Here is a 26,719-nt window from a genome sequence, read left to right on the forward strand (position 1 = left end):
GTTCTGCCATATTACTTTTGGAAGACAAATGGGATTCAGGCAAATGCAGTAAATCTTCATTCAGTGTAATATGTTGACATTCAGCTGTATTTTCATTTAACCAGAAATCTCATTAAATGACCCTAAACTAAAAAAAAATGATGTTAAATCGAGTAACCTGAGCCAGCAAGAGCTGCAAATATAAGTTGACAGACAAAAATAATTAACAACTAATTTGATAATAGAATAACTGACTCAAATAAAAAATTTTAAAAAGCCAGTTCCAACTTGTAAAATGGGATTTACCTTTCCTTGATATAAATAACAGTAAATTAAACTTCCTCTGGTATCACTGAAAGAAATCATCTCAAGCTGTGAAATATTTGAAATATTTTTTTACATGCTTTGAGAGTTTATAAGCAAAACTGTTAATGGAAAACATAATCAGCAGATTTATTGCTTATGAAATATTTGGTGCAAAAATCACATCTCTGCATTTTAAAGGCCAAATAGCAACACACAATATATATCTCAGAATTTGTGGACAATTTCTGCCATAGTACAACACATACAATGGTTGAATTATACTGTGTGCTGCAAATAGAGCCCAACATTTAAACCACATGTTCTAGAAACATAAATACGCCACATAAGCTAGTAACAGTTAACAGCAATAATTATGAGATACTGTTGCACTGTTCCACTCCTAATCATGATAATGAGATAGTTTTATCAATACCATGAGGTAATTTACAACAGACTGATGGGGAAGGAATAAGAACACCTGAGAATCCTCTAATTTTCCGGATTTCTTCAGTGATATTGTAATAAAGTGATAGTTGTCTACAACCGATGATGCACAGCAAAAATAAACAATTAGTTCATTTGGAAGAATTACCTTTCTATGTACTGTGTCTCCCTCTACATTGCAGAAGATAATGTGAGCAAGTATGACTGGGTTTGTATGAAGACCAAGCTTCAACCTTGAGGGCTGAAAAATAAAGCCAGCTGTGAAATTCCAAAAATGGCAGTTCCTCAAATGGCCACATGAGGCTGGTTCCAAAAGTGAGTCAATCCCCATAGACCTCCATGTCAAAATGTCCAACTTTATAGTAGAAATAAACTTGTTTACAGCCTGGTACAAATAAGTGTTTTGATCTTTATAGCAAAGAGTTCCAGACATGGAACCTGAGCATGAATTTTGATTCCACCAACCTGTTTAAATTGTATTAAGCCTTTAAGCTACACATAATCAAGTGACCAGTGGGAGTCCATGGCCCACCCCAGCTCTGCTACTGTTCCACCTCTGCTTTTTGTCATAATAGAGTTAGCTGGTTTGATTTTTAGAAGCTCAGTATGGCACATTGACCATACTGAGCTTCTAACCTACTATTCATGAAACCTAAAGGTGACGTCGCAGATGGTTCATCCATCTCTATATATACAGTCAATCAGGCAGATGCAGACACAGAGGGTGAGGATGAGCAGAAAGTGTGACAGAGGAGATATGCAAACTCTGGCATGACAGAAGAAAAACAACATCAAACTGCACAATTATAAACAATATTATCTCACCTTGTGTTTAAAACATATCAATATGTCTTAAAATGTCAATATACTGCTCAGCACTAGCTGCAGGGCTCTAAAACCAGCCTCAACGTTAATCAATCGCTGACATGAGGTGCACACAACTTCTCTGTTCATACGTGCAGAGAAGGCATAAAAAAGGAGAAATGGCAGCCAGGAGGAGAAATAATCACTTGTTTATCAGCCTCAGAAAGCAAATCTATTTTACACTGTGCTGTAGTCAGTGGGTTTGTCTGTGGGGTACAGACTCTTAATGGGAGCTCAGGGTGAAAAATGGATCGAATGGACTGCTCTGAGGGAACTTAAGAGGGAGAAATGTGTGTGTTTAGGACAAAAGTACTAGACACAGGCGACATGATATGAAGGTATATGGTGATGTAGGTGATGACGGGGTCGGCGCTATAATTGCTTTTTCGCTGCCAGCATGCGAACATGTATGACAGTTCTCTCTACAGGGAGGCTGTACATCTCTACAGAGGTGCTGAAGATGCCTAATGAGGAGGAAAACTCGGGCGGTTTGTTCACAGGTGACAGGTGCACACACACCTACACACACACACACACACACACACACACACACACACACACACACACACACACACATATGGGTCCCAAACTGCAAAACAAAGCCTCGCATATGTGTAGTTCAGGTAGTGCATTTAACCACACACACCTCTTTGCATGATTGCAGTGCAGAGTGGATCACACACACACACACCACCTACATCCACACTGTGGCACACACCGAATGCAGACACACCCCTGCAGGAGTGATACAGTGTTTTCTGAAGACGATTCTGTCACAGCTCCAGACAGACCAGCAGAGCCGGGAATGCAAAGATGTGAGTGTGTGTGTGTGTGTGTGTGTGTGTTCAGGTGCTGCCTATACTTGTGGGGACCAAATGTCCCCACAACTGTAGGAAAACCTCATTTCGGTTCCCACAAGTTTAAACAGTGTTTTCTTGGCCATGTTGTTGTTACTGAAAAAAGTAAAAGTGCAAAAACGTTTCTTTAGGGTTAGCCATTGTTTTGGTCTGGGTTAAGGTTAGGGTTAGGGTAAGGGTTCGGGGTTAGATATGAATGGGAGTCAATGGTTTGTCCCCACAATGATAGAAAAACACAGTGTGTGTGTGTGTGTGTGTGTGTGTGTGTGTGTGTGTGTGTGTGGGGTGAGGTCGATGCATGTCTGGATCGATGTGAGAGGCTGGGCGAGTCGTGGAGTGAAACAGGAAGAGTATTATTATGTGCAGGAGCTCTGGTTTGTGATATAAAATAAAGCCAGATGATGGGCAGAAACACAGCATTTACACTGCTTATTTTTTGTTACAAATCTCTTATTATGTTCCTGTTTGAGACTCATTCTTCACTTCAGTACAGTGATATTGGTTCAGTCATATCCTTTGGTCTACTGTGACAGAGCCGTGATCATTCAGTCAACTAGAGCTGCAATTAGGGACTATTCCCACTATTGATTAAGCTACAGATTTATTACTCACAGTCTCTCAGACACCAAAAGGACGTCCCCAAATATCCTGTTTCATTTGAATCCGAAAATTCATCCACAGAAGATGAGGAAAATCCACACATATTCACACATATTCAACATGAAAGCTGAAGCCAGTGCATTGTAAATTTTTGTTCAAAAAAATTATGTAAATGCCTGCTATGGGTTATTTGTTTTTCTTAAAGCCTAATCCCATGAAGAGAATGTCTTCATATGTCTGAAAAGTAAAAATGTTGAAATGTTACCAGCTGATTCTAAATAAACTATAGAGATCTCTGTTGTTTTTGTGATGAAGAAGCATATCAGACAGTACAACAATGCCTTTTTTTTAGAGTTTTGGGGCGAAAACAGAGGTCTGTAGTGCAGAAATATAAGCTAAATACTTTTTTATACTATGAAAATATTTTTCATAAGACTAATTAGACCTGTGTAATTAATAACGAATGAATGTTTGATAATTCTACTTTATTTCTACATTTATTTTACTTTATTATATGAAGTGAGATCATCCTTTACCCCGCTTTAGTTTTATGTGTGTGTACATTTATTTATTATTTGTGTGCATTTCATTGTTGTGTTAACATTAAAAGCATTCCCTATGTACCTTGAAAATGGGCTAAAGTGGCTAAACTCAAATGAAACTATTTTCTGCTTGGCATAAAAATAGGTCACTAAAATGTACTAATAATTACTGACATCGACTGAAATGAAGCATTTGTTTGTGAGGATTTGTCAACAATAGAAAAAGGAATCTGAAAATGTTATTCCTTAGACTATTATCAAAATATTTCAGCTTGGTCAACTAATCGGTTAATCAGCTGTGTCAGCTCTACAGGCAATCAAAGTAAACACATAAAAGACCGTTAAAAGCCTGCAGCTTCCTCCCACAAGTTCAATTTGACTTGCAAATGATCAATTTGTTATTACTCAGATGTACACTAAACCAAACCTGTTGTTCTGTCTGCAGATGTTACAGCTCATATTCATATTAATTGGGTGTAAGAGCTGGAATATATTTTGAACACGTTGCTTTTTAATCCTAAAAGAGCACAATAGCTAAATAAAGTCCAACATGTTATCAACAGAGAAATTACTGCTAAAAATAAATGCTGGTTTCATCGCTTGCCTATTTGCTGTTACCTCATCCAACCTAAAGACAGACTACTTCTTACATTTTTTACGACCCAAAAACTCGATGTAAGCTGAACATCAATATTTGACAACCTAAGTACAGTGTGACCAAAAACCTAAATGGTAACTTGAACCACTGAGGTTCGGCCAGATGCAGATTAAAAGTCTATTTAATAACTACGCTGCAGTCAGTCAGCAGAAAGCCGGCACTACTGCAGCCAAGTTCCCAAAAAAATCAACAAACTGTGTCTCTCCTCAGACAGAAACACGCGTTATTAACCAGACAGGCTGGTGGCAGCTCCAATAATAGAAAGGTCTACACTTTCAGATAAACAGCTTGTGTCTGTTCCACACTCCAGAGGCTGACTGCTGCAAACTGGTGAGTTATTCTTAACGGTGCTGGCTGCAGGGAACAACAACCAGCTGAGCTCCACGTAAAACTCAACACTGAAAACTTGAGAAGGCACTAAATAAAATCCTACATCAGTTACTTGTTCACTTTTTTTCCCCCCTGAATTTTATTCAATATACGCATCTGATGGAATTAACACCTGCAGCAGAAAGGTTGAATGTAGCCGGTCATTAATATTAGCAAGACATTTTTGGATCATTGTACTTACATGTGCCATGTTTCAAGTACCTGTGATGTTGAAAACTTGTAATAAGTTGTAAATAAAAACAATAACATGGCACTACGGTAAAAAAGAATAAAAATAAAATAATGACTCTGAAAAGCAAAAGCTTCTATTGGATTTGAAAGGCTGATATTGTTATGAAATTACAAAAAATCACAGAAATTGCACAATTTATCTTAATAAGAAATCATAAAAACAAGACATATCAGTGAATATTATAATTTCTGATGGCGCTTGAACTACTCATGTCAGACTTTTGGTTTCCTTTGGAAAAATAACTACACACAAGCTTAAATTAAATTATTTCATCAAAATCAAACATGTCCCATTTAAAAATTTGCCAAAAATAAACTGTGTTGTAGACAGATTCTTTCAAATATGAAAAATTGTGTGTTTCTCTACGCAATTAGGAAGCCATTATTGACTTAGCTATGACCAACAGTGATGTGACAAAAATTCAGATCTGGATTGAACTGCAGGCAACGTTCAACCAGAGCAGATAGGATAAATAAAACAATATCTATAGTTTATAAAACCACATTTTCACCTGTTTTGGGTTCTTGGAAAAATGTTGTATATGTTGAATAAAAGTTTTTTCAACTTCTTTTTCTCCTTTTTTTAATGGTTGATGGCACTCTGACTTTATTATGTTGCACAAAATACAGTTTTGAGTGCTCTCTTCCTTTAGACATTGTTGTGCTGTTTCCACAGAGGTGCAGGACTGTATGTTGCAGTTAAAATGAACCTACAGTGAGCAAAAAATGTAAAGGAAATAAAGAAAACTCCCAGCAACTGCTTGGGCCTCAGAGAATTAAAATAGGAAACTGGCCAAATAAACACTTTCTCCGTTTTCAGTGAAACAATATTCTCATTAGCAATCACCATCAAGGACGTGATGTTTGTTTTAACTGGTTGATTTGTCGAATCTGAATAAACTTTAGCCTAAAAATGTGCAATGTGTAAAACTGGCACTATATATCCATTCCATCAGTCCAAATCACAAAAGCGATGTAACAGATGTCTTTCATTACACCCACACAAAATAAATTCCTGCTATTTGTCAAGAGAATGTGACAAAGCAAAACCTAAAAAGAAACACAAAAAAACAGCACTCTGTCCGGAGAGAGCTGAACTCAGCAACAGTAGATCTCGCTTCCTCTCTTTTTCCTCCGGATTCGATTACAGGCTGATCAGGTTAACAGACAGGAGCATGCTGTGTGGCTTCATTTCATTAGACTTCAGGGCTTCTGAGCATTCAAGTCAGAATTTTACCTCTCAGTGCAATTTCGAGAAGCCGACCTGTCTGCTGCCGCTGCGGTTCACATATCACAGGGTTTTTCAGAAGTCCAACTATTGCTCTGGAGACATATTAATGATAAATGATACACAAACAAGATGAGAGCTGCACACCCTGAATAAAAATGATCCAGAGGTGCAGAGTTCCTGCCAACCCTCTGCTGTTTTTTCCTTGCAGCGGGCAGTTCCCACAGCAGCAGACAGGGGGCAGCACTGAGAAGAGCAGCACAGACAGAAAGACAATGGGGTAAACTGGAGAGAGTTATTGTGCCGAGAAAGAGAGACAGAGAGACCTGTCCACATCATCATGACAATGCGTCAAGTGAACTGTTAATCCTCCATCTGGAGGTCTGTAAAGACGAGAGGCCGCTCTCAGAGGAAGAGGGAAGTCTAGACAAAAGCATTCCTCCCTTCCTGCCATCCATCTCTCTGATTAAGAATCTGTTTCATAACAGGCCCCTTCATTACTACTCCCAACTAATGTTTATTCACATCTTCTTCTTTTTTTTCAGCCACTCCAAGCCTGGAGATCTGTAATAAAACATTACCTCTCCTGTGCCATCTTCTCTTTGTCAAATGAAATCCTGTTTCATTACTCAGAGCGCTGAAATCTTGGCAGACGGAGGACCTGAATTTTATATCAAAGATGAACTTTATGTTCACTATCTTCCACTTCTCAAAACAGAACTTAATAAAGCAAGCAGATGAGTAATAAAAACAACACAGAGGAGAGCAGGCTCCCTTCTCACGTCGTTTAAACACATTTTCAGACATATATTTTTAATTGGCCAGGTGCTATGCAGTGACATTTTTATTCTTTTTGTTAAAAATAAGCTCTCTATTGAGTAACAAGAAGCCCAGCAGGCATCATATAATAATAAAACTGAGCTCTAATTGCAGGTTGAACTGCCAACAGCATAGTCAATTAAAACCAAAGAAATGCTACACAGAGAGAGCAGGAAGTTCATAATAACCTGTCCACCAACTTTAGTTCATCTGTATTTTAATTAATTTAACAGCCCCACTGAAATTGAAGTCTCTGCAATGACACATGATTGAGAAAAAAGCATAGATGGTGAACAAAATAGAATAAACCACATCCATAGACAAACATGTACTTGCAAAAGTCACTACTGTAAATAAGCATTTCCTCTAATGCCACTTGTCACAATGCTTCACCGAGAGCTGCCCCTTCACATACTGACTTCCTTTTATCTTTCACTGAAAGGAAAAGGAGCAAATAAACATTTTTAAAACTGTTTCTTTTGGGTAAAACAGCTTCAGCACAAGAGCCGACTGAGAGGAAAAGCATCTGATTTCCTCAGACGGCATGAGCGACATTAGCACACGTGATTGGGAGAGGAAATCATGTGTGTCCGACACACCACAACACAACCATGACCGGACCACATGGTCTGGTATCTGGGTCAGAGGTCAGCTGCTGTGCAAAGAGGGAGAAGAGAGGAGAGAGCTACAAATAGACCCACTATCAGGCTGCAAATACACTTTATATCAGCACTGATGATAAAAATAAGAGCTGTGAGTCTGTACTGAGCTGCAGCATCACTTTCAGATACATGCTCCCAATGACAACACTTCTTTAAGATACAGCATTGCTTCATAACAAGTCACGGTATTACATCATTTAGACTTATTAGGTCACTTTCATTTTAATATTGCTCACGCCAGCAAAGGAGAAAAGCTACTAAATTACTAGTAGCTGTTTCGACCCGGCTGTCAAGGTTGGCCGAGGAGCAACACAACCAGAGAAAAGACGCTGGGTTTTAGAGGGTTGGGCAGGGATTTATCACTCTGCCAAGAAACTGCGGAGTTATGTGAAGATTGGCGTACATTTGTCTGTCTGACTGTCTGTCTGTTAGCAACATTACTCAAAAACGGATTTGGAAGAAATTGTCAAGGATGGTCAGAAATGACATAAAGACCAAGAGACTAAATTTCGGCAGTGAATCAGCTTATAGTCTGGATCCATGGATTTGTTAAAGACTTGTGTATCATTGCGAGATAGCGGCATGGTGTCACTGTAACTATGACAAGAAGTGAGCACTAAGTCAGCTGCCTGCTGCTGTTCACCATTGCAATCCGACTACAAATCCACTGCTGCGGACTTATCAGGACTTATCTGTCAGAAATGATATGAGGAACAATTGATTAAACTGTGGGGGTGTTTCAGAGTCCGGAGAGGGCCGAATATTCGGATCCGTTCTTGTGGTTCGTGCGGCGGCGCGGCAGCGGTGGCGCAGCAGCCCGAATAGTCGGATCCGTTCGTCTGGTCTCCCGGGTCCACATTTTGCCCTCGTTTAGTCTTTAGTTAAACTGAAGAATTCCCAAACACCGGTCTTCAGCATCTTATGCTGAAAGTGAAGCGTGGCTTCAGAGTTGGCAGCCACTCGGCCATTCAGGTGGTGTTTACAAACACGAATGGAGGAGCCGAAATGAGCCGAAGAACACGGCGGGATGAGCCGAAATGGGCCGAAGGCGCAGGGAAGAGACGAGCTCCGAATATTTTCGTCTGGGGGGAGGAGGGGGTGATCACATCGACATATGTGTATATGTTATAGACATATGTGTATATGTTTATGTGATCACAGGACGAGATGAGCCGATGTGGGCCGAAGGCGGAGGGAAGACAGTAACGCTGCATATTCTTTCCGCCCAGTGACGTCCGACGGGGGGGGGCGCGCAAATATTCAGATACCAAAATTAATATCCGGATAGTGCCATAGCGAACGAATATTCGGGTCCAGCCCTAGATGTTACTAAAAGCAAATAGGTGCTACTGAAAATAAAATAAAAGTAAACTTCCCTTTGAAGTTGATGTGCATTACAACTGGGAACAATGTAAAAGACAATCAGTACAAAAAATCCCACTCTTACTGTTCACCTCTTTAAACCAAAATACACTGAAACTAAAACTAACAACAGGGACTCTATTTTCCTTTAACAAGTCAATGAATGAATGGCAGTACAGTTATACTTTTACAGAAACTGTGGTTAATAGACTTGTAATTGTTGAGCAAAGTGAACAAGAAAGGTGCAATCTGTGCTTTGTGTGCTCTATGTGATGTTTTTGGACTAATATTAGTGCTGAAATGTGAATGAATCCATCCCCGAATCACTTCACACAACTCCCAGGATGTCACTTCTGCATGCATATTTGCTACTGCTAAGTTTAGACTTGTACTGTATTGAAAGTGATACAGAAATGATACTGTGGTCCAAAAGACTAAGATTTCCGTTGTGGATTTTAAAGAAACGTGACCAGATGCTCGTTCAGATGCATTCAGATTAACAGAGGAGAGTTTAGTTTTGCAGGAAACTATGATGGCGGTAGATGAAAAGATAACTCACTAAAACCACAATTTTCAGTCTCATGGTGGCAGGACAGGAAAAGATCAGCAAAGTCAGTAGGATACAACGTCTGGAAACATCTGGTAATCTCATTAGAACATTTCACGGGTAATATATTTGAGTTGAAGTAGTGAACTGACCAATCAGGTGGAGTCTAGAACCACACTGAAAACTTGACTAAAGCTGGGTGTGACATATGTTCATGGTAAATGGTACAAGGCAACTAATAAATAGTGAATAACTCATCACCAACATCAATAGTTCACTAAAGATCGATGATTAGCTCCTCCAGCTGAGCAAGCACTCATTATACTGTACGAGAATGAAAAACGTCTTTATTCATGATTCGTTATTGAAAAAGTCCCAACTGAAGAAAGACATGTGAGCAAAACATCAGACTGCATGACAAGACCACAGCTAGGTTGCTTCAAGCGTGTGTGTGTGTGTGTGTGTGAGTGTGTGTATGTGTGTGTATTGACCCAGTGCAGCTGTGCAGCTTGGGACTTCTGCCAAACCCCTAACAGACAATTACCCCACTGTGTGTGTGTGTGTGTGTGTGTGTGTGTGTGTGTGTGTGTGTGTGTGTGTGTGTGTGTGTGTGTGTGTGTGTGTGTGTGTGTGTCAAACAGAGGAGTGCATATCACCAAAGCTGCCTGTCTGCTACTAGATGTGACCAGACTTTACCATGGTGAGCAGCTGCAGATGGAGTCGGCCCACTTAAAGGCACAGTCGCACATTTTCTATCATTTATAGCAGACGACTGGCTATTGTTGTGGAGGAGATTCTATATTTAAGAGGGGACTTTTTCAGCTTTTTTAAAAAACAAACAAAAATGTCATTAACTAATGATGGAAAAAATATGTATCACAGTCTACTGGAACCAAATGTTTAATACCCTGAACACAACACCAGCAACCAAGACAGGGGAATGTTATCTTTTAAAAAAATCGCCACTAATGAACTATTTACCATAGAAACTCTAAAAACAAAAAAGAACTGACAGATTCCTACAGCGACACATTTGTGAATTACCATTCAGTTGGGACACTTAACCAAATCTAGGCTTAAAATCGCAATTTTTCATCAAAATCTTTTCATTCTACAACTCTAATTAGAAAATTAGTCAAAATGTAACAGTTCATACAAAACAGATTCTGTAAAAAAAAATAAAAAATTCTGTACTCTTTGGTGCAGCAGAAAAAAATATTAAAGGCACAGCTGTGAGCAACAGTTATTCAAAAATGTAGGGACCTTTTTGCTGAACTGCAGGCTGACTTACATGGAGCAGATAGGTGACAAGCACGAAACAAATTAAAATGTAAATAGTAAAATATCTAGAACAATTATTTTTTCCTGGTATTGGGCACTGGGAAAAATGTTGTGCATGTTGATTCCAATTTTTTTTAAGTCTATAAAATAAATAATCAAAGAAATTTAACTTGTTGCACAAAAGACTTTCCTGAGTTCCCTCTACTTCTTAGCCCTTGTGTAGTCCTTACTAAAAAATGTTGTTGCCTTGTCTGAAAAAAGTCCAAAACTTCAGAAAAAATTTCCTCAAATTTATAAAAATTTGCAAAAATCTTCAGAAAGAAAATTCCTGAAAAATTTCCCTCAAAAGTTTTATTTTTTTAAATAAAAAATCTCCAAATTTGACAGCGAAATTCACTGGATTTTGGTAGATTTTTTCTGACTGTTCTTAAACATTTTTTTAATTTGTTTTTTCCACCAAAAATGTTCAAAAATTTCCTACATTATTTTGAAACTGTGGAAGTTTTCACTGTGAAAATTTTAATTTTTTTCCCCACATTTTTAAAACGGGTCAATTTGACCCGCAGGACGACAGGAGGGTTATTCATGTTGTTATTCATAGAGGTGCAACACCTTATATTATGGCAAAAAAAAATAGCTCACAGTGAGGCTAAAAGTGTAAAATGCAACAAAAAAGAACCACCCAGAAACCCCTAGCGCTACAGAGGCACAAAAACAGAGGAAACTGGCAAATTCTCATATTTGACAAGCTCCAACAATACCATTAACATTTAAGTTAAGATAAATATTCTCTACAGTCAGCTGCATTGTTACTGCTAAAGTTCGGAGATAATATAACTATTTAAATAGTCATTTTTAGGCAAATCTAGAGAATGTTTGCTGGTCCCAGCTTCTCAAATACTAACATTCAAATAAAACAATCAATTAAAACATATTTCCTATAGACTGGGGAACATTTTAATTGCATTTTTTTGACATTTGATAGACTAAACAAGTTAACAAGACAATAAACTGCAGATTAAAGGATGAATAAGCCAAAAAAATTTAATTCCATTGATTTTTAGACATCACTTCCATATATGCTGTCAGATTTTGCTGCAAAAGGGTTGTTGTTATTTCGAATGTTTAATTTCCTGAAGAGAATTGTGAAGTTTGAAGTGATTCTTCCATCAGAATTTACCTTTTTCCATTACAATGACTGAATGCTATAGCTCCTTTATATGTCAAGGAACATTTTGTTTGCTTGTTCTAAACCTATATACAATAACTATCAATGTTAAAATGCTGGAGCCTGTGTTACATGTCTCCGAGAACCTTCCAGGTTATAAAAGTGTCTAAATCAGAACAAATCCAGGCCTCGTTGTACGACTGGAAGTTGTTAACTGTGCAGCACTGAGTCATATTCCTGAGGTGTCTGTTAAAACGCGAGCATCATGAGGTAAGACCGTGGCTGCGTCATCCTCGCAGACAGAGGAGGGGTGTGGTCGCCTGTTTCCTTGGCACGCCACACCGGGTTTCCGTGCCCACCTTGCTTTATTTAATACAGCTGACAACCTCTGGACGCGCTCACACACTGCAGAGCTGTAAACGCACCACCTCCACACACATGCACAGGAAAACCCCTCTGCTTGCAGCCAGCGATGTAAGCCACAGAGCTGGGACTCCCCCCCACTCCACCTCCCCCCCAGATAGAGCATCTGCCACGTGTATGTTCATATATGTGAGCTTGTAACAGAGGGAGAAAAATCAACCACCTCTGTGTGCATGTGTGTGATTAATACCCTGAAAGAGTGAATCTCTGTAGTTCACCTCGGTAAGTGGCTGAAGGCTGACCTGTCACAGGAGTTGTGTGTGAGGGTGTGTGTACATGTGTGTGTCCACAGAGTAATCAGGACTCTCCAGCTGCTTCCTGCTCGGCCCAGGTGCTCAATCAAGCCTTTTTCTCTCCATTTAAAGGCCGAGCCCTTCAGCGATAGTTGGAACTATAGAGAAGCTCACCGGCCTCCATATTCGCCTACAACCTGAACACAGAGAAACCATTTCAATTGGACCTAACATGGACTAGTACTTACAAAGTTTGTCATGTAGCTTAAAGCAGCCATCTCCAACCTTTTTTACACCACGGACCGGTTTCAAGCAAGACAACTTTCAGCGCACACAAAACAAAAGATAATCTTTTTTTGGATTTAAAAATGTGTCCTAAATAAATAAAATTAGTTTGCTCAATATGTATTAACTTTTTCTTCTGTTTTAGCATCAGATCTCTCCCTCTTTTCAAAGACGCTCTCCAGTGATGATAGTTTTAAATGACAGAGTCAGTGAAGTAAGCAATGGGAAGACGATCTAGTAATTTTTCAAAATAAGACACTGCAGACTCCACCGGAAACAAAAAATGCTATTCTTTCTGTGCGGCCGGGTTTCAAAAGACCCATGGCCTGGTGCCGGTCTGTGGCCTGGTCGATAGAGATTGCTGGCTTAAGGGAAAAGTTAACCATTTAGAAAAACAGCTACATTCATTAGTAATCACCTCCTATTTACTGTATAGTACTACTATACTAACACTACTATTGGATTTGAGCTTTTCAGGTTATGAATGTTACATAGCTGCCCAAGAAATTCTAAAATGAAATGGAAAAAGTTGCGTCCATGCCATACAACACTATCTTCAGCTCACAAAGTAGCAGCGGCACAACACTAACAGACGGTCACGATACCAAAACTATGACTGTGATACAATCTCTGCTGAAAGAAATCAATACTGAAACGATACCAAAACAAAAACCAACTTTAGAGCACATTTTTAATCACACACTGTAATTCTTTTGCAGGCTGCTTAAACATCTTGACTAGAAACCACCTCCCCAGCTTTTCGGAGCACCAATCAAATCACAATAACATTTTTGCAATAAATATTTTTATTAGAACAGTGTAACTCATTATTGACAGAGCCTGTTCTCATTCATTTTCATTTTAACTGTAATTTGGCCAAATAGAAAACTGTTAAATGTGCTCAGAGTTCAGACTTCTGCTGAGGTTTGTGCTATCGTGAGTCATGTATGTTGAGTCTATTTTAGTGCACTATTAGTGTGTACCAGACTAGTCATCCTGGGTTGGAGCATTTTCACTATGCAATGCCTGACTTACAGTTAGTCATTTATGTTCAGTGTTCTCATTCTAAATAAAATGGTTCCTGTGCTGTTTAATTAAAGTATCGGTACTCTCAGGATTTAGTATCATTTTTAATGGCAGCACTTTCTTAGTATCGGTGCACGGTGCAAATCTAGACATCAGTGATGACTCAAATGGTAAAAATCTTGTGTTCGGAATCTCAGTTCATTGCTCACAGCTTGGTAAAATATTGCGTGTCTGTCACATGAGTGAACAGGAGGGTTTTTTGGGATACATACTACCTGCTAGAAGTCTTTACAATGAGCTAACCGCCTCTCAGCTCTATTTACTGTACAGGCACAGAAGTGGTACGTACCATATGGTGATGATGCTTTCAAAAACAACACAATGCCATGAATACTTTATATTTCTCAATTTTCTTTATACAAAGTTCAGTAAACAGAAAAACACTAAATCACTTCAATATTTGATGTGACCGCCAGTTCTCTCAGGTGCACCCTTACAAGGCAGGTAGAGAAAAACCACAAAAACATTCCAAAAATCAATGAATAAAACATGTATTTCAACAATACAAATCAAATTAATAGGCTCTAACAGACACTTGTACAGCTCTACTTGCGTAGAGGAAACACTGAAGCCAAAACAAAACAAAAAAAGTGTACTTTCAGAGTCAATACTTCAAATGTCTAATCACCTCTGCATTGATTTCCTAATCACATAAAAACAAGCAACTGAACGACTGGATGCATAAAAAACAGCATTTTATCTATTATTTACCGTTACCAATCTTGGCAGGTAACCAAAAGGGTTCATTTGAGAGTAACACCTGCTAAACCCTCCTCAGTTCTCTCAGAGAGAATCATCGCGAATCTAGGTTAGTCCCACTGAGATCAAGGATCCTCTTTACAAGGCAGACCTTTCAGCACACTGCCACCAGTGTCAAGTGTGAGCAATTGATTTGAAAAGTTTTCATCCGCCCTGCCGCAAAAACAAAACAAGAGACCTGCATTTTAGTGGACGTATTCAAGGCTTTAAATGACTTTGGCTGCATGATTTTATATGTAAACCCATTCCTGAAGCACAATATGATGTTTAGCTTGTTGGATTTGATCAAAATCTAGGACAGACATGATCAGAGTGAAGAGCCATTATTAAGGAAAAACTTCATCATTGGTCATAAGAGGTCGCCCAAGTAGCTCAAGCAGCTACCACCAAGAGGAGAAACAACATTTTAAAATCAAAGAAGGCACATCGGGTGAGCAACACACCAGGAGAATTCTCATTGTTTTCAACATTCATGGGGTTGTGGACATCCGACTGCAGACATCAACACAATCGTCACTTCCACATCCACCGTACTAGCCAGACTTAGCTTCCTGTGATTTCTCTCTTTTCCCTTAAACGAAATTCAGTTGAAAGATTTTATACAGTTTAGGAGATTCAGTGTTAACTGTAGAAGGAGCTTTAAGTATTTACATAATGATACTTCCAGTAGCATTCCAGGCTTTGCAGGAGCACTAGGAGCAGTGCATTACTGCACGAGGAGACTATGGCAGCCTTATGTTAATCAACTACCATTTCTGATTTCTAAATTCGTGAATTCTGAACATTTTGATCAATCCTTGTGTTTTGAATTTAGGAATATTTTTGTCCACAGTTTTCATAATGAGGAGAAAAACAGTGTGCGAATATTGACAATTTTTGGTTTGCACATTGAGACAGTCGAATACAGAAAAATTTAAAGCGCAGAAACATTTTGTAAATCGGTGGAACGATGGTGAAAGAAGCCAAAAAGTTCTGGATGTACAGCAGTGCTATCAGTAAAACTGCAGCTATTAAACTAACAAAGTGGCAGTAGGATAGGATAGGATAGGACGGAAAGGTAAGGGATAGGATATATGATATAATATGATATACTACGATATGATCTATACAAGAGTAATCAGACGAAACTTTGTGCCTGACTAGAAAAGTTTGTTCATATCATTGGGATCCATCCACCTCTAGACAAACTAATCACATTTTCCTGAGCATGAAGCTCCAAGACAGTAATTCAAGGGGAGTCACACTGAGGGTAATACATCATTTCCAGTAACAGAAGACGCTCACTCGTGGTTGTTTCTGCCAACTAGAGGACGTGGTGAAAAAAAAAAAGCAATGTCAAATTTGAAAAAGCTTTAAACCACTCAAACCAAATCCCATTTTCATGTCCACATTAAACATACAAGAGGAAGAGAGAGGACGGAGGGATAAATTCCATTACAACAAGATTCCCCTGAAAATGATTCACGACTCTGAAAAAGAATGACCACATGTTGTGTTGCTCTTAGGGGGCAGCTAAATGTTTCCAAAAGGTGAATATCACATCTGGAAATGAATCTGTTCTGAGAGGTTTTCTGTGAAGTTGCTTTTGAAATAAATATTCAGGCTTGACGTGACTGAGGTGACTTACAGGTAACGGGTGGTACTAAACTGCGGCTGATGTAATTCCCCAAAGCTCTCACTTACTGAAAAGTGTATATGACTCATGAGACCACACTACACCTGACAAACCACTGACATCACAGTCAGTGTGTGTGTGTGTGTGCAGGTTTGTATAAATGTGCATTCATTACTGTAGTGTGTTATGACTGGAGGCAAAAAACGACCATCAATACATGTGTGCAAAAAAAAACTTTAAAACCAACGCCCTAAATTTACTGTAATCTCAAAAACAATCTCACAAACTTTGTTATACGTACATTTTACGATTTACTTGGTATCAACCAATATGGGGATTTCTAGGGCTGATAACAATTATTGGTGCTCAAGGAAGACTGATATTTTGGCATTTTGAGTTGTAACAGCATGTAGTAGCAGAGAACCTGTCATTCTTAACGAGGTTTCTTCATTAATAAGGGCGGCTATAACTGATTATGCAAAATAGAAATATAAGTAATTAAATGTTCTCGGTTTATATGAAATCAGCTGAGATTGATCAGTCTGCCTCCTGCAGTTACGTCTGCTGTTCTTCTCTGTGTTCTTATTATTTCACTGTTTTATTTTTTTTATTGTCCACTAAGCCCCAGATCTTACAGCATTATTATTGTTTTCCAGGCTCATTTTCAAGTTAATCTGTGACTGCCTTCTAATTTAGCCGCTAGCTAGGCTAGGGCGGTATCCACATTTTGATACCGTCAAACTTCCTTCACATTTTACCGGGGTATACGGTATTACCTTGACTATTACTGTTACTGGCTTGTGCCTTCACGTTCGGAAATTGAATGCTGGCAGCAGTGAGTGGGTGGTTGATTCGGAGATGCGTCCTTAGGTTAGAGGCGTTTCCATCTCTCGTGATCACCTTTTGATTGCAGAATTTACAAATTGCTTCATCAGTATTTACCGGCTCTCCTTTCTCGTTTGCCTGGAATCCGAAATACTCCCAAACTGCAGAAGTTGTGTTCTTTTTGACACCAAATCACTCCATGCGGGATCTGCCCCCCACCCCCACCCCCTCCGTGCTGTCACGTAACGACGTCACGTTCATAAACTTTATGGAAAGTCTCCAAAAGAAGGATAAAACATAACTGTTGAAGTAAAACTGAAAATTCAACCACACAAGTGGTACTGGACATCAATTTTAGGCATTAAATGACTTTTATTTAATATTTCATCCTTATGTTAACATTTCCTGCTCAGCTCCCGACCGTGGTCAGGAAGCACAGGGGAGGACAGTTGTCCAGGGCCAAAGTTACTGTTGTTACTTCGGGGTTAACCCCCTTCACTTCCTCAGCAGTCGTAGAAGGCAAAGACACAGGAGCCCGGCATTATTGAAGAATACTGCAGCCTTTATTGTAAATTAACAGCGGCTGAACCATACAGTCGCACTAACCCAGCAGCTACACACCTCTTCTCTCTTCCTCGCTTGCGCTGCATTTAGGGTCGCTTGGACATCTCGCTCTCCCCCTCCCACACACACACACACACACACGCTGCTCTCTCTCCCTCTCTCATAACGGAGCCACACACTCTCACTTAACTCCTGTATAAGAGCATTGCATTTTTTTTCATGACGGTATTGGAACTGATAACGCTGCTATTTTTAAACACCGGCAGTGTACGGTATTACCGTAATACCGCCCAAGCTTACCGCCAGCCATTTGCGCTGCCGTAGCCACCGTGAGAGAAGCTAATTTTCTGGTTTGTGGCAACAGTTTGTGTTTCTTGTTCAGGTTTTCTTGCTTGAGAGACATTTCTGAGACTATAGAGTGACGACAGACAGAGAGAAGAGGCTGCATTAGATGTAAAGTAGCACAATTAGTTTATCAATAATCAGTCAATACAAATGCAGATACAGATAATCGGGAAAAAAAAAATATCAGCCACAATAATCAGCCACACCGAAAATCAGTCTATCCCTAAAATCTACACATGCAACTAGTGAACAATAACTATACTAAATATGCAAATTCAATAATATCAATTAAGATCTGAAGATTAAAAAAAATGTAAAACTCAGATTTAAACATCCAAGACGTCAAGATTGAGTAAATCCTTATGGGTTATTTTCTGCTTCGACACTCAACAAAAATATAAATGCAGGACTTTTGTTTTTGCTCCCATTTTTTATGAGATGAACTCAAAGATCTAAAACTTTTTCCACATACACAATATCACCATTTCTCTCAAATATTGTTCACAAATCTGTCTAAATCTGTGACAGTGAGCACTTCTCCTTTGCTGAGATAATCCATCCCACCTCACAGGTGTGCCATATCAAGATGCTGATTAGACACCATGATTAGTGCACAGGTGTGCCTTAGACTGCCCACAATAAAAGGACACTCTGAAAGGTGCAGTTTTGTTTTATTGGGGGGGGGCTTTTATTGTTAAAGTGTTACGTTTATATTTTTGTTGAGTGTACATTTAAAGTACATGCAGTATTTTATTTCTGTATGCATGCCGTGGTTTACGTTGGGATCGGAAGTCAGAGCTCCCCAAAGAACCTCAAAACAATAATAAACTCTACTTTGCAGTGGACAGCAGGTCGTCTGTGAGCGTCATGAACACGTGCACAGAGTGACGAAATGAAATGTATTTTCTGAAAGTCCGTTCTGAGAGCATCAGGTTAATGACACACATGCTTGCTGGATATTTGTGTGTGTAATGAGTCATTCCCTACAGGGGGTGGCAGTGCACTGGGGGTATTACATAACCTGCTGAGCTCTGATCTCAGTCCTGCCACAGCTGCCTGGAAAATCCACCAACTTCACTGCACCTCTGCGCTACATCATCATCTGTCTAATCAAGTGGAGTTCATCAGTGAGTCATATTAGCTCTAATGGGCAATGAGGTATGGGCTGGAGCTGCTCTGGGGCAAGACTTTCACATCAAAAACCTCTGGTGTCATTAGCCTCCTCAAAGCGGGGCTGCAAGTTGGAGAGGTCATTTGAAATTATTCATGTTCTGCCATGTTGTCAGCTCTGTTTAACAAGTCAATCAAGCCTTTAAAAAGAAATCGTGTTATAAACAAAACTTTTTTAAAAAAAAGTTTTCTGTTTACTGAATCTTTTTCTTCTTTTTCAAAGGTTTCACAGATCAGCCAGAATCCGGAACATCATTAAAACCACCAAACCGTGTGCGCTAATGATGCAGCTCACACTGAAATGTATGTTAAGCCTCAAATGAACCTCTGCAGCTATTTAAAGGAACTTTCTGTAATCAGCCAGTTAAAAATCCAAACAGTTCACCAGCGCTACACGACATAAAAAAGTCTACTGATGTTATTTAATTTCGTCAAACACAGAAGGATCATATGAGCAAATGTAAAAATCTGACCTTTGCATTTGTGTAAACATCAGATTTTTACTGTCCATGTTCTTAATGCATTACACTTCTACTACCAGTTGATTCATGCAAAAACGAAACACAAAACAGATACCAGACAGCTTTCAGTGCTTGGGTACAAACTTAACGGGAAGTAAGCTGCAACTATGTAAATAGGTTGCACGAATTACTAGAAACAAGTTATTTCTGTTCACCTGCTGCTTTCTGTTTCCGTTTCACCTCAGAGTTCCCTGCATGTCCAGAGCGCTGCTGTTTCTCAGATATGTATCAGAAGCAGCGATCAAAGTGAGTTTAACTTTAAACATGTCCTGAACATTCCTTAATGAAAGACTACTGACGTTAAACATAACATTTCTTTTTCAAACACACAAAAAACAGCTATGAACTAGAACAAAGCTCCTTTTCTGTACATGTAGACTTTTCCGTCTAGAAAACAAGAGTCAGGATGCAAACTGTACCTACTTCTTCTGTATTGTAGTAAACCGAGAGTGTCTAAGCTGAACACAACAGCATAAATAATGTTTTAATTGCATTTCAAAGGCATAATCAAAAGTGAAACTTTAGCAACACATTTCAAAACACTGGATCAGAGGCTGTACTGCATTTACAGCTAAATTAATTGATTTGAAAACACACAAAATACTTATTCTACAACTCTTACAATTTCCTTTAGCAGACACTTTTATTGAAAGCAACATACATCTGAGAGAAGATACAACACAAGCAAGGATCCAGTCAGTAGAAAACAACATAGTTAAGTGCCATGAAACAAATATCCTCCTCAAGTTTCCTCCTTTGACAAAATGTCTGGTAAAGCTAGAAAAGACTTGAATGAAAAGGTTTACAAACACACAAATTGCATATGTATCATCTTCAAGGCTCCTCTGACGAGAAAAAGTCTGGTACAAAGGTAAAAAATAATAATAGATCCTTAACAAATGAAGGTTATTCAACAGAAAAACTCGTCTGTTTCTCTGTCGCCAGTCTGAAGGCGTTTCTCTGCGTGAACCCTGCTCTCTGACCTCTGACCCCAGGAAGGGGGGGGGGGGGGGCAGGACAAAAGAAACAGCTTTTGTGGGTGAAGCTCCACAGTGAAAAGTGGAGGCGGAATCTGAAGTTTCTCCGAGTCCCACAGAGCGGGTAAAAAGCGATCCACGAAGTCAATGCATCTTTGACGTTCACCTGCCACACTGGCTTACCGCTGTTTGCCTAACAAACACACAATCCACAGTGTGTGTGTGTGTGTGTGTGTGTGTGTGTGTGTGTGTGTGTGTGTGTGTGTGTGTGTGTGTGTGACAAGTGTACAATCAGCAGGATTTAACTCTCTCTGACAACAACTGGGTCACGCGCTAACACTCTGCTGTTGGGAATTCATTCTCTCTGCAAGACGTACAGTACAAACACAGCTCTGACCCATATATCAACACGTCACAGTCCAGCCTTGTCATGTGTAATAAAACGTGTCACAAATCTGTCTTCAGGAGGTGAGCTCTCTCCTCCTCGTCTCGCGCTGACAAATGCAACCTGAACAACAAGCAGGCGTCCACGTACAGGAAGTGACATATTGGGAAGCGAGGGGTTAACGTGGCCGCGTGGTCACTTCCTGTTTACCCCCCCCCCTTGTCTTCCCCTATAAACCCAGACCTCCCCTCTCCCAGCGCTGCTCTGCTTTCACTCTGGTCAGTCCAGATGCATGTCCCATGTTTTCATTTAAGCTGATATTCTTACACCTCAGTGACCTAATCTGCACTGAAGATTAAATTTAACAGTAATTTAGATGGATGTGATGCTATGCTTTAACATAGACACTGTGGAGTCCGACTGTACAACTGCTCACTTTAAATAATGTCAGCATTCAGGTATATTTGACTCAAACATGAAGGAACTACGGTATATTTTCTACACAGCTTTGCAGGATAGCAGAACAAACAATTCATTTAAACAATTAATTAGCAATTGAGGTAATTAGTGCTCTACTGTATTTAAATCAGTTCAAACAGTCCTGAACATTACAGCTTTTCATGATGCTTTTTATGGCATCATAGCTGCTAGATTGTAACAATTTCTTCCCTTTTTCTATTTTTTTACCACTACATCTAAACAGTTGCTGTCCAGGTCTAAATTTGAACAACCCTGCCCCCACACTGCCATCTGCTTCCAGGTGATTCATTCACGATGAGCAGCTGCCTCACAGTACGCTGGGTTTATTTACTTTCCGAAGCTGCTTTTGCTAACCCCTGTTCTCTACCACCTCTCTGTTCTGCTGTGGGCTGCAAGAGTGAACACAAGAGTCTTCATGCACTACCAGTACATGAGGAATTCAGGACACAGTGGATTACCTCTATTTCACTATAACCACAATAATAGGAAAATCCTTTATGATAGAGTGTTGTGCGGCTAATGTGCTTGACGGTGCCATTAGCTTTGACTGTATGCCCACAGGTTAGAGCTCCTCATAAACTAATGCAGGAACATTCAGAGATGGTGGAAACTGTAAGCTGAAACCAATAAACCAACAATGTGTGTGGTTGTATGTTGCTGTTTTGCAGTGCAACTATTTACAATCTATTTTCACCTGTTTGCTTCTCTCCTGCTCTCTGTGCTCACATATTCGTGATATCAATACAACTACATTCCTCATAAAGCTGTTGTATTTTACATACTTTGCAGTATTTTCTCTTTTTTTTTTTTGCTAAAACACTGAAAAACATGTAAGACATGTAAGACACATTAGTTTGTTAAAAAGGTTCACAGTATGGGATATTTATCTTTATATCAAAAATTTGACAAGAACTAATCCAACTTTTCCCTACCTGTAGAGACTTTGATACCTAATTTCAGGATATCTATTAATTCCAAGTCTGTCTTGACCAAGTTTCCCCCCAGTCTGATCCAAGTCGTTTAATGATGTCGATTCCCAGTCTGGTCACATACACACCTTCAAATACACACTTCAATTACAACAAAACTCCTCAAAATTAATCCAATGTGTATGAAAACTGAATAGCTCTGCAATGCATTAGGGAAACACCCTACCTTTCTGCATGCAAGCTGCTCCCTAATTTAAAAAAAATAATGTTGTAAAGCAATAAAGACGAAAAGAACATTCCACTGACAAAAACAACCAGATCATCTTTCTGCAACACCAAATATTGAAAACAATCCCACATAAGTTGAGAAAATTATCATCAAAAGTCTGGTCAGTTTCTAAATCTTGTTAACTTGTTGTTGCATCAGTTGGATCCTTTTTATATAACTTTTTAAACAAAGCCCTTGTGCTTCAGTTTTCAAAAAATTTGTAAGAAAATGAAGCAAGATACTGAATAAACAGCACCTTAGTTTTGGTGAACTACTGGTTTCGGTAACAAAAAAAATTATATCGGTGTTCCTTTTCATGAATTTATCATCACTTGACATGATAAAGTATGACAGAGAGAAACACAGAGCGGTGGATGCAGGTCTGGAGCTGTTTTCTGGCCTAATGGACTGATTCCTTTCTCGTTTGTCACCCGCTCACTTCTGATTCACATCTAGAAAACAAAAAAAACAAAAAAAAACAAAAACAAAAGCACATCGGAGCTGCTTGGTGGAAACTCCCCGCTGCCAGTCCAGTTCTTTGTAAATGCACGGGGAGAAGAAACAGGAGTGCACACTTCAAAACAATGAGTACCTAACAGCCTGCAGCCTGAGCGAGAGACGGAGCGTTTGAGGGCCGTCGATCACATAACAAGCACTGTCATACTCGCTCATAAACTCCCACCCGCCTCCCACTCACTTTCTCTCTTCCTACACACATCATAAAACACACACTTGTCCTCGTACAACCACTCTGGCAGGGCGGCTCCCGTCTTCCTTCGCCACAGCGGCTGCAGAGGAGAGCTTAAATTTAATTTAATACTACAGAACATGCATTAATCTGCCGCATCAGGAGGCACATGCACACTAATCTTCTCTGCCAGAAGGCCATCCATACCAGCTCTACACCTGGATTAAATGGTTTCATACAGTAATCTATCATGGATGATTTATTGCGTACGGCTACTGTTTGTACACTGAACTGGCTGGGTTTTACCTCCTGTATGTCAATTAAGTCAGCGAGCAGAGCAGAGCCTCAGACAAAGGCCAACAAGGTTGTGATTAATGAGACGGATGCCGACACCGTCACACGTTCATATTTGTATTCTCGCATAAAACTGTTATTTGCGTTGGATTAATATGGGGATTATGTTTTTTTCAGGTGACTGTTCAGTCTAGAAAATGTCACCAAAATGTCAACAATCCAACATTCAAAGATTCAGAGAAGAGGGAGGAAACCAGCTTTGACATGACGAGTTTCTGCTAAATTTATTGTGGTTATGACAAAGATAGAAAAAAAATACTGCTTCACTGGAAACGGAGCTTTCATGTTACTTTAAATAGGAACTGCTTTTGTGGTTTCATACCATTTATTCACAGCAGCAGGTGTAAAAATCACAAAAGGAGTAAATGTTGATGTTTGGTCTGAAGTGGAGGGAAAAAGCAAACTTTTTTACAACAAAATCAAACTAGAACTCAACTAAAACAAAAAATTTCACTGCAGATACAAATTTTAAGAAAAAGAAATTCTAATATCGACATACAGACCGATCAGGACTCCAAACTGAGATGAAAGGGTTGCATATGTGACCCTTTTTTCAACCATGTCAAAGTTAAAATTTCCCATGGTTGCATTTGTGTGAGTGCATCATCGTCATTCAGCTGATTTGGTGTCACTTTGGCCAATGTGGTTAGCTTCTGTGGCTGAAAGTAGTAATTTTTCCTTCTCATTGACTCAGTCAATCTATCCCTGCCTGACATGTGAAACAATAATAATGAAACAGCCTATGCCTGATTATTTTACAAAACAATATGAAGGGAGACCAAATGACAAACTGGCGCAACCAACCGAGAAAAGTGTAAATGTTATTACTTGCATATACTGTATGTTAGAGTTACAGTGAAAAAGGAAAATAATGGGGCCACTGTTTATTAACCTTGAGGCAATGTACTTTACAAACTAATCAGCAAATTACTATTAAGACATAACTTCATTCTGTTACATGTGCTGCAGACTGAAAGGACTGTAAACAATGGAGTCAGTGCTGCTCTGCTGGACAAACTGTGTGCTGACAAGTTCAAAATTACCAAAAGCATCTTTTTCTGTTTTATAGTCTGCAAAAAGGTTTTCACGTGGTCATAAACGAGACAAAATATGTGCCAAATTTCATGAATATCTGTGACAGGCTAATAGTGGTTGATAATATCGGTCCTACTGACATATCAGTCAGGATTTAATTAAAACCACTGGCAGGTGAAGTGAATAGTATCGATCATTTCATTTCAATGCAGTGTCCTGCTGGGGAACCGTAGTTCCTGGCCATTTGGATTATACTTAGACACACACCAGATTACAGACCAATCTCACCCAGCAAATACACAGCACCCCACCACACCACAAAAAGTGCTCGGGAACAGGATAAGGAAATGAACGAAGGGAACAACAAAAAGCTAAAGACATCGACCCAACCTTCAAACTCCCCAGACCCAATCTGGCTGATCCAGGGAAGGCCCACCGTGTAAACCACAGAACCCAAAGGATCCAGTATCTGTCAGCATGTCTGTACCAGACAACACAGGATACCCCCATTACCTGACAGACCACAGCTGCTATAGTGGCATGAGGGGAGCATAGACAGCACTGGATAGATGGTTTTAATGGTGTGACTAATTGATGTACATTATATGTACACGATCATGCAAAAGTTTGGGGTCACTTGGAAATGTCCATCTATTTTAAAGAAAAGCATTTTTTTCCCCAGTGAAGATAACATTTAATCAATCACAAACCTGGGCTCAAAATTGTTAATGTGGTAAATGATTATTCTATCTGGAAACAGCTGATATTTAATGGAATATCCCACAGGGGTACAGAGGAACATTTCCAGCAACCATCACTCCTGTGTTCTAATGCTACATTGTGCTAGCTAATCGTGTTGAAAGGCTAATTGATGAGGTTATCCTACAATGAATCTAACTGTTAGCTGTAGCATCACATTGAGTAGTCCTTATCTTGTGATCCAGTTTCCTGTGTGTTTACATGTTGCTTCATTAATGAATTTCAATCCATAAATTATAAATCGACAAGTTTGGGAGGCTGGATGTTGTGAGTGTCCCACTTTTGGTGCTTTCCTTGAACTAATCATGCTAACTTCTACTTTTTTATGTCTTTTTCTAATAACAAGCCAAAGAACAGACATTAAAACTAAAGGCAGGTGTATAAATATAATACATTTAAGTAGGGATGAAACCTTAATGTGTATAATTCAGGCTCCTCGACTCGTCCTAATAACTCCATCTACTCAATGCATTATTAATAAGGTATAGAAGCGGGTCTTTCTGCCTTATTCTGGGTAGATTTCTTCCTCGTTGACAGGCTTAAATTCACAGCAAGCATTTTGACTCATCGTAGGAAAAGCACAGGTTAAATTAACAACTTTAACAAAGGCTCTGATCTATTCACATCTCCCAGTGAGTCATGACAATGTTACGATGAGCCACCAGGACCCACAAACTGAAGCAACTAAATTGAATTCAGCCTTCTTTTCTAATTAATAACCCTTGTGCTTTTTTTTTAACTCTGACATGTTCAAATGTCTTTTGTTGTTGTAAATAATGGCACATCTGGAAAAGAACACACTGCTCTTCTGATCACTGAAGCACTGACTAACTTCACATAATTACGACTAAAAGTTATTTTTTGCTCAAATAATCAGACAATTCAATGTCCAGTTAATTGTGTGCTCTTATAACATCCAAAAAGAGCAAAAAAAAACTGAGTTACTGACAACAAAAAACTCTAAATATTCACACCTGTCAAGCATTTTGGTTTAAAAAAAGTAATTTGATGATGATTGAATTGTCAATTTAGTTTCATTTTAAAAAATAAAAGTTGAATTTCTTTGATAACAAATATCTA

The 26,719-nt window shown here is 39.2% G+C and overlaps 1 protein-coding gene across 4 annotated transcripts in view; it reads right to left on the reverse strand.

Moving 5' to 3' along the window:
• The window catches only part of LOC110964854 (zinc finger E-box-binding homeobox 1-like), a 95,963-nt gene that overhangs the window by 29,940 nt on the left and 39,304 nt on the right, over positions 1-26,719 (reverse strand). The gene's annotated exons all lie outside the window — the stretch shown is intronic.

Source organism: Acanthochromis polyacanthus, chromosome 9 (assembly GCF_021347895.1).
Source record: "Acanthochromis polyacanthus isolate Apoly-LR-REF ecotype Palm Island chromosome 9, KAUST_Apoly_ChrSc, whole genome shotgun sequence".
NCBI classification, from domain to species: domain Eukaryota; kingdom Metazoa; phylum Chordata; class Actinopteri; family Pomacentridae; genus Acanthochromis; species Acanthochromis polyacanthus.